At 39.1% G+C, this 10,884-nt stretch overlaps 1 long non-coding RNA gene across 1 annotated transcript; it reads left to right on the top strand.

Moving 5' to 3' along the window:
* Window positions 1–7,220: 7,220 nt before the first annotated feature.
* LOC141621291 (uncharacterized) lies at window positions 7,221–9,073 on the top strand. Its single transcript, XR_012532198.1, has 2 exons — window positions 7,221–7,307; window positions 8,774–9,073. It is a non-coding gene; the product is annotated as an uncharacterized LOC141621291 (long non-coding RNA).
* Window positions 9,074–10,884: the final 1,811 nt, after the last annotated feature.

Here is a 10,884-nt window from a genome sequence, read left to right as displayed (position 1 = left end):
GAGGCTGCCGCAGTTCCTGCTTCCTTTCTTGTTCCTTCGTCCTTGGGTGATTCGTTTGTTTTATTTCTTTCTTCAATTGTTCATTGTTCATATGACGATTTAAGCATAATAATTCTAACATGTAATATATTCATCATTAATATTTAATTAAACACGAAATTCTCGACTTAAATCCCAAGTAATTCATATTTGTGGGTTTTCGTCATTAAAATCAAATTCGGGTTTTAGAGGTTCGATTCATCAATATTGAGTCTCTGGAATTCGTCGTTGATATATTTTCATTTGTTGTTCATCGTATCCATCATTAATTCGTCATTATTAACCTAATTAATTTGTTTAGTTCATTAATTTGTTACTTAATCCGTTGAAATCTTGTAATAATTCGTTCTAATCGGTTTCATCCATGTTTATTGCTTTCATGACCCTTAATCACATGTAAATAATCTGCTAATCACTTTCACCCGAGTCAATTATGCATAATCAAGCCTTAAAATCACCAACGAACATTAACGATTTGCAATTCCGGCTTCACGGCCGGAATCCGAGCCAAGGAAGGAATGACGCAAAGAATCGCTGCGCTTTCTTCAGGCGCGGCTCTGCTGCCTGCTTCCTGGTTGATTCCTCTCACGAACTCCCGTTTTGCTTTGACCTAGTTTTAGCTTACGTATTAATTAACTTGATAAGGCGATATTTATTCATATTTATACCCCTTATCTATAACTTTTACAGTCGTCTTTTTCATTATTTGAGCTATATAATATACTCTTGTCATTTTACGAGTTTAATAAATAAAAATATTATATTAGTGTTAAATGAACTAATTTACATTTAATTTGGATTAACAGGTTATGAGCCGATGAATGACAAGACCGTTCGAGTTACTGAAACAATAACAAAAGTGGGCTTTCATCAATTAAGTGGATCAAACCATCAAAAGTTAAGCACAAGTTAGTAGTACATGGGCCGAGAAATTAACGAATAACTAGTGCATGAACAGAAGCAAAACCGGAACAATTAAGTCCAGCAATTGTGGACCAAGAGCACACGTGGGTTTGGTCTTAAATAACAAGAAGATAAATAAAAGAAGAGGAATCTTGTGAGGAGCAAATGGAAGCTACTGGATTCACGAAAAGCACAACAATGGAAAATCCGACTTCGTCTCGGATTCCCAATCTTAATCTCTTCTCATATTTTAATCATAAAATTTATCTTATATCTCGCCAAATTCGATCCTGAAGCCGACCTTGCTCAAGTATATATACATGATTCCGTTACCCTAATGAAGGAGGAGAAGAAGCAATTACCCACATATTTCCCAGAAATTGAGCGATAAAGTGAGACGATCTTCTACCTAAACCAGGAGACGAGAGTAGAAGGAGAAGGTACTCCGGCGTGGTCTTAGTACACGGCGGCGTAAGGGCGGATTCTAGTTCAATTGGAGGTGCGACATCCGAAGGTTGTGCGACGGATTCCGGGCTATAGAATAAGTTCTCTTTACTAGTCTTGTACCTAGTTTATGGTGTAGAAATCCGTCATATAATCTTAGTACTTTATACTGATATTTGTTATACGATTGATTTTGAGTAATTAGTATTTAAGTTTTACTGTTTTAATGTCAAGATTCAATCTTTCTCATAATTTGTTATCTTATTGTGATTTTTGATTGTATCGTATGCTAATTACGTAAGTTAGGCTTAGTTCAATTTGCGTAGTACCAGTAGCAACTCATTTGAATTGGTCTCTGCGAATTGGGATTGATTTAAGTTGAGGGTAAAAACTTAGTCTATTAATTTCTAGGTAGTGACGATACCCAGGGACTAGTAGGGTTAATTATTCTTCGCTCGTAATGCGTCTAATCCGGTTTTTGGTAAGGTGCTACAGACTTACATTGATTGGTTAGTTAAGAATCGGCTTCGGCTTAGTTCAGGACGATTGTAATCTAAGAGGATATAGGGAATTTTAGTTATCTTAAATTCCACAGTTAACCTATTAATTGTCTCAAGATTTTACGGTACCAACTGTCAGTAGATTGGACTAGTTTTACTAAATTGGAATTATGTTGGGAACTTGTCTTTCACGTGCTTCATACTAGCTTCTTAGTATTTAGTTTTAGTTCAACTAGTTTTTATTAGATCAAAACTATAAACAAACTCCCCCCTAATCGTAAATAATGTCAATAGCCGTAAATATGTAAATAAATGGTATATATGTAAGTTAGTGAATAAAAGTACTCAATAGTTAATTAGTTTTTCCAGTCTCTCCGTGGGATCGACCCTACTTATCATTTACTATGTTTATATTTTTGAGGTTAAGATAGGTTTATAAATTATTAATTTGTATGCGCAAACGACACGTATCATAACTACTATTTCATATTATCACCCTAATTCCTGTTCGTTAATTTGTTATTTATTTCTTTTCTCAAATTATCCGTTTTAGAAGTATTTTCGACATAAATCAATTAACCCAATGTAATTATTGTAATTTTCTTTATTGTATTATTATTGTAATTTTCTTTATTATATTTCTTTGTATGCCTTCACATGTAATTGAATCTAAATCCCGACTTTGACATTTATTGTATGATAAATTAGTTGTTCACCGACTTAGTGTAAATTCTTCACATGTTAGGGTTAAAACGTTGGATGTTGCATTGCATGCATATAATCGACAATATATCGAGTATGAATAACTTCCCTAATCATTAGTAGAGGCCGCTATCGAGGCGGGTGGGATTAGGTGTTCGATCAAAAGAGCTTCCTAATATGTACCCTCACCCTTTACTCCAGATCTCTGTGAACATCCGTGTTCATTGGCATCCACGGGAGTCATTCTAGACATAGAATGCTAAGGGTAACGAGTTCTTGGTGTTCATATCACTACTTTGTGTCTTGACATGGCACGGGGTATTCGAACGGTTTCCAATTTTCCACAATAAATTGGTGGCGACTCCACAAATGCAAACGCTTGTTTCCCAAGCGCCCCCGTGGGCCCATGTCCACAGTTTGGCGACTCCGCTGGGGATAATACACTTACGTGTAGCCAAAAGGGTGAAACTTGAACAAGGTCAGGGAATAGTTTGTACAAGACAATTGTCGGTTTTCATAACTCGGTCTTCCTAGATCGTTTCATTCGGCCTTCCTAGGCCCAACCCAACCCATTCAACCAATCGTCCCGTCTAAACGGTCCTAATTCTTATTTGGGCCTAAGGATGGATAGCGATTGACGTCATCCATACCATGGTACTTACTCTTGTTTGTATCAAGGACTTTCACTACTTGAGGAAATGGACTAGGAATCGGCCTTACTCTTGTTTGGTACGAGCCTCTCCACAGACTTCGGGTTTGATTGTTCGGTATGGCAACCCACCCTTTAAACCAAAACCCTTCTAAATGCACTCAACATCCCTTATAATGCTTGTATATTATTTGTACCATACGTGATCACCATTTTCTAAACAAAACCATGACGATTTTTGTAAATTCAAAATCCTTCTTTAAAATGTAGAATTTCGAAACTTGGGCCTAATATTAGCGCAAAACAAGCCGAAACTCTGTCCAATTGTCGACTCAAAATTCGAGCCTCAAATCCCATTTCAAAACCTCACTTCGAGTCCACTCCTACAACTACACTAAAGTTGACTAGGACCAACATTTTTCAAACTTTGTCATTTCCTCAAAACTCACTGACACAAGTGGCACACTCCCACTTCACAAGTCAAAACATTTCTTTTCGAGTAAGTGTGCTAGAGTGGTCGATCGTATTTTGATTCGTCATCGATCTCTTATTCAGTTTCCAAGATGCCTGAAACAAGCGACGCGAACTTCAACCAACTCCAGAATGGTAATGATCAAATCCTAGCCGCGCTAGCTCGTCTCCAAGTTACTCAAGACCAAGTGTATGATCGCCTTGACACCATTGAGGGCCGAATATATGCCGTAGAAACGAGGATGCCTCCTCGAGAAAGTGAAATAGCCGATGACTTCGTGAACAACTTCAGTGACGAAAACCCTCCCATAGGTATGACTGCAGCTGAGAAACGACCCCAATACTTGGAGGAACAATTGATGTATCTCAAAGGAGATGACATTTATAGGGAGAACAATCGCAAATATGAGGCTGTGAGTTCCAAGTTGCCAACCAACTTCAACATGACGGATATCCCGAAATTCAAGGAGCACGAAAACCCTTTGAACCATATCCGTGCCTTTAGGGTGTGTTTGGATTGAGGGATTTCGAGAGAAAAGAAAGGGAGGGAGAGTGTGACACCCTCATTTTCACTATTAAAGAAGCTCATTTGTGACCGTCTTAAGACGAAATTTTAAGCATTAAAATGATAGTATTCACCCAATTAAATTACCCAACATAATTACCCACTTCACCATGAATCCAAAGGTACTAACTTTTCTCAAAATTAATAAGTAAATCTAGTATAAGACCGTCACATGCTACAATAATATGGAAATTTCATAAAGAATGAAACTTTAACACAAGTAAGCATCCAATATACAAACTAGCATACAAAATCGACTTAGTAACGAATAATCCTATCACCGTTACCTTAAACGCTCCTTATTCTCCGAATAAATGGTCCACAAGGCACGAGCCTCACCCCGGGTCTTCGAATCCTTCATAAAAGGGCAAGAAAACGGAATAAAGAAGCTAAAAGACGACACTTTTATAAGACGGCGAAAGACGAAACCACTACAAAAAGGAGACTTTCTTACCTTAAAAGGAGGAAGAAGGAAAGGGGAAGAGAATGGTACAAAAATTACGGAATTTGGTTGAGAATGGAGGCGGGATCTGGGGTTTGAATGATCGGAAATGGTGTTGATGATTTTGGTGGATGCTGATTGTACATTTATATAGCCTTTCACATGATAGAATATTAGATTTTATGTTGGTAAGCTGGACTTTTTGCCCTCTTAAGGTTAAGTGGGTGTCTTAATTGACTTGTGTGGTGAGTCGTGTGTGGTGTGGGCTAAAGTATTCAAGCTGGGACTAGGTCCTAGGTGAGTATTTCGGCCTTCATCATAGATAGGTCTTTATAGTCTCTGACGAGTATATGTTCACTGCTTGATAGCCTTTGTGTTCCTGACTAGTGGATTTATATCCAAGTTGGGGCATGACCTCAGGTACTTATTTTGATAGTATGGGGTCAGCTTAAGTACTAGCCAACCCTTCGGTGGTGTCCTTAGGGTACTCACTTCACTTTGTTTTAAAAAAAGTTGTGGGTTTTGGGTGCGGTGGTGTGTATCCGCATGTCTAGGTCTGCGCAGATTTTAGGCTAGGGTTGTGTTGTCTCTTGGCCATGTTTTCTTAATAGTAACCGCTGAGCCAAGATACCGGTTCAATTACCTTCCCTACCTCGTGGTATAGACTCGAGTTACAAAGTGACTATTGACGGTACTAAGAACTTATGCCTGTCTTTGATATATTGCCCTTTCTTGTTTGATGATTCTATGAATCATAGAAGGTGAGATGCAAGCCGGCTATGGTTGATAGAGTTTGGATTCCTGGATGTTATGTGACTCACATGATAGTGTAGCTTGAGTCGGTCTAGTATTCACATGCTAGGACTATGTGTTGTTATATTGTAGTTCACATGATAAGCACGATTGTCTAGCATCTATATGCTAAGGCTATGTGTGATTCGTATTCATATTCTTATGTTTACATGTTATATTAATTATGACATTTCGTGGCTGGGAGAACTCGGAGTTACTCCCCACTGACTGTGGCTTTCGTATTTGTATAAAATGCGAATGACAGGTAGGTGATGCATATATGGGGTACATGGACGAGCTAGCGAGCAAAGTAACCTTGGGACCTAGACTGGTTTTATTTCATTGTGACCCTTAAACCCTTTTTGTGTCACATACATTTTAGGGACATATGTCTCCCTCTTTTTCTTTGGTTTGTATCACTTTATTCTCGCACTTTAGCATAGTTATGTAAATTAGTCTCATTAGCATTTGCGGTGTTGGCATCCTCCTTCTGGAAATGTTTGTGAATGGTTTAGAAAAGTTTTAAAAATGACAGTTTTAATTAGTTGAACCAATTACAAACATATCCTGTCGATTTTTCCAGAGAATTACGTGTTTACTTTTCCGCAATAAATGAGGGTGTCACAGTTGGTATCAGAGCATATTTGCTCCCGACGCACGTTTGTGCACCCCACTATAAATAACTTGACCTTAAAATAATAAACTTGAGAGATGGGTAAGATGGGTAGATTTAGGACCTTATGTTGTAGTCTCTTTGTGTTTGCTCTTTGTTAGGTACTAACCTGTTTGTTGATTGTCATTTAATAATTGTTGCGTTCTTGGATCAATGACCGTGAGCTTATCTATAGCTAATGGGGTATTTGATTTCTGTTTTGGCACATTTCCCTGGAAATTATAGGTGTTGAAATTGGGACTGTTTTAAGGCCAAAAATCGGGACATCTTTGGGACTGTTACAATGGGTTGTATGTATTTTAGGACTGAGTGTGGGTCATAAGGATTGGTGTTTGGAACGGGTGTGTGAGGGTCAAAGTCCGGGCTGTTTTTTGACTTTGTTCTTGGACCGAAATGGACTCGTTATAACACGATTTTAAGGGTGGGAAATTCGATTTGTTTTGAACTCGGCTTTGGAGCCGTTAAAGGACCGAATCGGTCTCTGTTTTGATGGGTCTGATAAGTATTAACAATTATTTAAGTGTCGACGTCTCACGCTCCCAACTCTTCCAGGTTTGAGAATAGTGAACAAATTACTCCATGTCGCATTTAATATTAGAAATTACTGAATTACTACTATCGCTCGGAAAGATATCTCTTTGTATTATTGAATTTGGCTTAAACAAATATCCCTTTGTATACGATTGATCTTTCCCCAGCTGTTTACATGTTTTCTTTTCAATGGGCCGAGTTGTGTTTGAAGTTATAAACCCGTCCTATGGACCGGTTGGTCACAAAATGATTTTGGGTTATAATGGTGGTCTTTGTTTGGGATCGCCCAGGCGGTGCATTGCTGGCCTGGCCTAGGCGGGCTTGGGTGAGTGCGACCTTAGCCATAGGTGGCTGTTGAGGCGGAAATAGGGCTGCCCAAACGGTCCTCGAGTCGTGGTTATGGATTTCTTTAGGCGCCTAGTTTAGTTCATTTGAAATAATTATATTTCCGACTCATATTTTATATAATGATAATTCGTTAATATCGTCCTTTCACATAATTATTTTAGGTGACTCATATGTGGTTGAAGATGAAGAGTAATTTTGGGTTTTAGAAGCTTTCTCAAGTTTATTGCTTGTCTCTTTGCTAGCTTAAGGTAACTATTCCGAGTTACTCGACGAATAAATGTCACATTAGTAGTTAATGTGTGCCTGTTGTTTGATAAGTGTTTAGGTGAATGAATAATGTTAGTAGTAAAGATAATAAGGATGGTAAAATTGTGCTCATATTAATAGTTATCACATGTTAGGATAGTTTACAAAATGAAATTGTAATTAATAGGCTCAAATGAATTTTATAGCGATAATTGTAATGTTTTGTTGATTGTGCCGAAAACTGAGCCTTAGTCCCTTTGACGATGCGATGTCGATTAATTGAGTGATTGGTCACCGCAATTTGACCCGCACTGCCGCAGGTCAGGGGTTGCGGGTAAAAATTCGGTTGGATGAAATTTTGAATGAATTAGATAGTCGGCCTTTTTCTTGTTTTAGGCCATTCATTATATTTTTATCTCACATGTGTAATTAGTTGATTTAAGTAGCTTCTTATATTGTAAAAACGGCCCTAGATTCCCCGAAGCCTTTAATTTGGTTAATATTGTTAGAATTGGAAATTGGTATTGAGGATTCTGTTGGTTTATCTGCTGATTAGACATTTATATAGCCTTTCACATGATAGAATATTAGATTTTATGTTGGTAAGCTGGACTTTTTGCCCTCTTAAGGTTAAGTGGGAGTCTTAATTGACTTGTGTGGTGAGTCGTGTGTGGTGTGGGCTAAAGTATTCAAGCTGGGACTAGGTCCTAGGTGAGTATTTCGGCCTTCATCATAGATAGGTCTTTATAGTCTCTGACGAGTATATGTTCACTGCTTGATAGCCTTTGTGTTCCTGACTAGTGGATTTATATCCAAGTTGGGGCATGACCTCGGTACTTATTTTGATAGTATGGGGTCGGCTTAAGTACTAGCCAACCCTTCGGTGGTGTCCTTAGGGTACTCACTTCACTTTGTTTTAAAAAAATAGTGGGTCTTGGGTGCGGTGGTGTGTATCCGCATGTCTAGGTCTGCGCAGATTTTAGGCTAGGGTTGTGTTGTCTCTTGGCCATGTTTTCTTAATAGTAACCGCTGAGCCAAGATACCGGTTCGATTACCTTCCCTACCTCGTGGTATAGACTCGAGTTACAAAGTGACTATTGACGGTACTAAGAACTTATGCCTGTCTTTGATATATTGCCCTTTCTTGTTTGATGATTCTATGAATCATAGAAGGTGAGATGCAAGCCGGCTATGGTTGATAGAGTTTGGATTCCTGGATGTTATGTGACTCACATGATAGTGTAGCTTGAGTCGGTCTAGTATTCACATGCTAGGACTATGTGTTGTTATATTGTAGTTCACATGATAAGCACGATTGTCTAGCATCTATATGCTAAGGCTATGTGTGATTCGTATTCATATTCTTATGTTTACATGTTATATTAATTATGACATTTCGTGGTGGGAGAACTCGAGTTACTCCCCACTCGACCGTGGCTTTCGTATTTGTATAAAATGCGAATGACAGGTAGGTGATGCATATATGGGGTACATGGACGAGCTAGCGAGCAAAGTAACCTTGGGACCTAGACTGGTTTTATTTCATTGTGACCCTTAAACCCTTTTTGTGTCACATACATTTTAGGGACATATGTCTCCCTCTTTTTCTTTGGTTTGTATCACTTTATTCTCGCAGCTTTAGCATAGTTATGTAAATTAGTCTGTTAGCATTTGCAGGTGTTGGCATCCTCCTTCTGGAAATGTTTGTGAATGGTTTAGAAAAGTTTTAAAAATGACAGGTTTTAATTAGTTGAACCAATTACAAACATATCCTGTCAGTTTTTCTGTAGAATTACGTGTTTACTTTTCCGCAATAAATGAGGGTGTCACAGAGAGTAGGAGATTTAAAATCCTTTGTTTGGATAGTAAATGAGGGTGGCGGGAAATGGAGGGGGAGAGATTTAGAGGGATCCAATTTCCCTCCTCTAAGCCTAATCAAAATCTTTCCACACTAGGCAAGATTTGGAGGGAAATTGTATCCAAACAACCACTCTTCATTTCCACTCCCCTTCCCTTCTCTCCCCTTCCCTTCCCTCTTTCCCCTCCCCTCCCTTTCCCTTCACTTTTGCTATCCAAACACACCCTTAAGGATTACATGTCTATCAAAGGCATTAAACCCGAGATGTTCTTAAGGATCTTTCCTTCATCTCTTGACACCATCCCAAAACAATGGTTCTATTCGCTAGAACACAAGAAAATCGCTACTTGGGACGATGCCTCAATCGAGTTTGCTAAACAATATGCGGATAATGCTGAAATCCAAGTCAACATGCGCACTTTAGAGGTTCTTACCCAAAATGACAAAGAAGGTTTCACCGATTTCCTAAGTCGGTGGAGGAAGACTAGTACTCAACTTGTTGAACGTCCGGATGAAGCCACTCTCGTGGAGAAGTTTGTGGACAACCTAAAACCCATTTATGCAAATCATTTGAGGTATCAAAACATCAAGACCTTCAAAGATTTGACCGTACTAGGGACAAGGATCGAAGATGACATCCGTAAAGGGCTCTTGTCCAAAACGAGAGGTCGTGGATATCAAGGCTGAACAAGTCATTCTTACGGCTCTACTAGCAAGACTGATGAAGTTAACCTCCTCGAGCCATCTAAGAAGAGTACCCCTCCAAGGAAATTCACAAATCTAGGGGACACATATTCCAATGCTCTGAAAAGGTTGATGAAGCTGGGCAAACTTCAACCCATAGGCCCTACACCCGAACCAGAAAAGAAATCCAAATTCTGGGATGAGAATTCGTACTGCGAATAGCATAGAGGTAAGGGACATGATACAGAGAAATGCTACAAACTGAAAAATGTACTTCAAGATATGATTGAAGAAGGTCGCTTACCAATACCACATGGAGGTAAGCCTAACAACACTCAGAATCCTCTTGGAGTTCTGATGATCACAAGTGACGAATCTACCTTTGATTGCTCACATCTTATCTCCCCAAAAGAAGAGGTGATCAATGGGATATGGATGGATAGCGAGGAAGATGTCTACCTCTAGGATCTTTCCTTAATCAAGAGCGCCGAAAGCATCATAGATGAGATCATTGTCACACTGGACACAGAAACCAACACCAATCAGCAGAAAGGACGGAGAAAATCGATCAAGTGGACAAACAATCAAGGAAGACTCTTCAAGCTCACTACTGGAGAAGGAGAGATGTTCAAAGGAGAACCAGAAGACTATGAATTCGAGTCAGAGTTAGAGTCGGAGTCAGAGTCGGAGTCTAGAGAAGTTCCTAGAGAGTCTCCTCCTGTCGTCGTTCCCACTCCCCTCGTTTCTCCCAGCCTAGTGTCTAATAACAACAGTAGTTCGGGAAATGTCCCAACCGCTGTCCCTTTACCGCCACTGACCATAGATCAGATGACTTCTTTGTTTCAAATTTTCTCAAATCTTAATATGAATAAATCAGGTTCTGCTTACTCTTCGTGTTATCTTGAATGCAATTCTGTTTATGATGATAATGAGAATGACCCAGACCCTGACTCAATCGAAATACCTCCCTACCTAGCCAAAGAAATACTACAAGAGGGGGAAGGGGGACCAGTGATAGAAAATACTGAACCCATCAA

The sequence above is a fragment of the Silene latifolia genome, chromosome X (assembly GCF_048544455.1).
Source record: "Silene latifolia isolate original U9 population chromosome X, ASM4854445v1, whole genome shotgun sequence".
In the NCBI taxonomy this organism is placed as follows: domain Eukaryota; kingdom Viridiplantae; phylum Streptophyta; class Magnoliopsida; order Caryophyllales; family Caryophyllaceae; genus Silene; species Silene latifolia.
The sequence above is the reverse complement of the archived record's forward strand: the minus strand, read 5'-3'. Positions and strand labels throughout refer to the sequence as shown.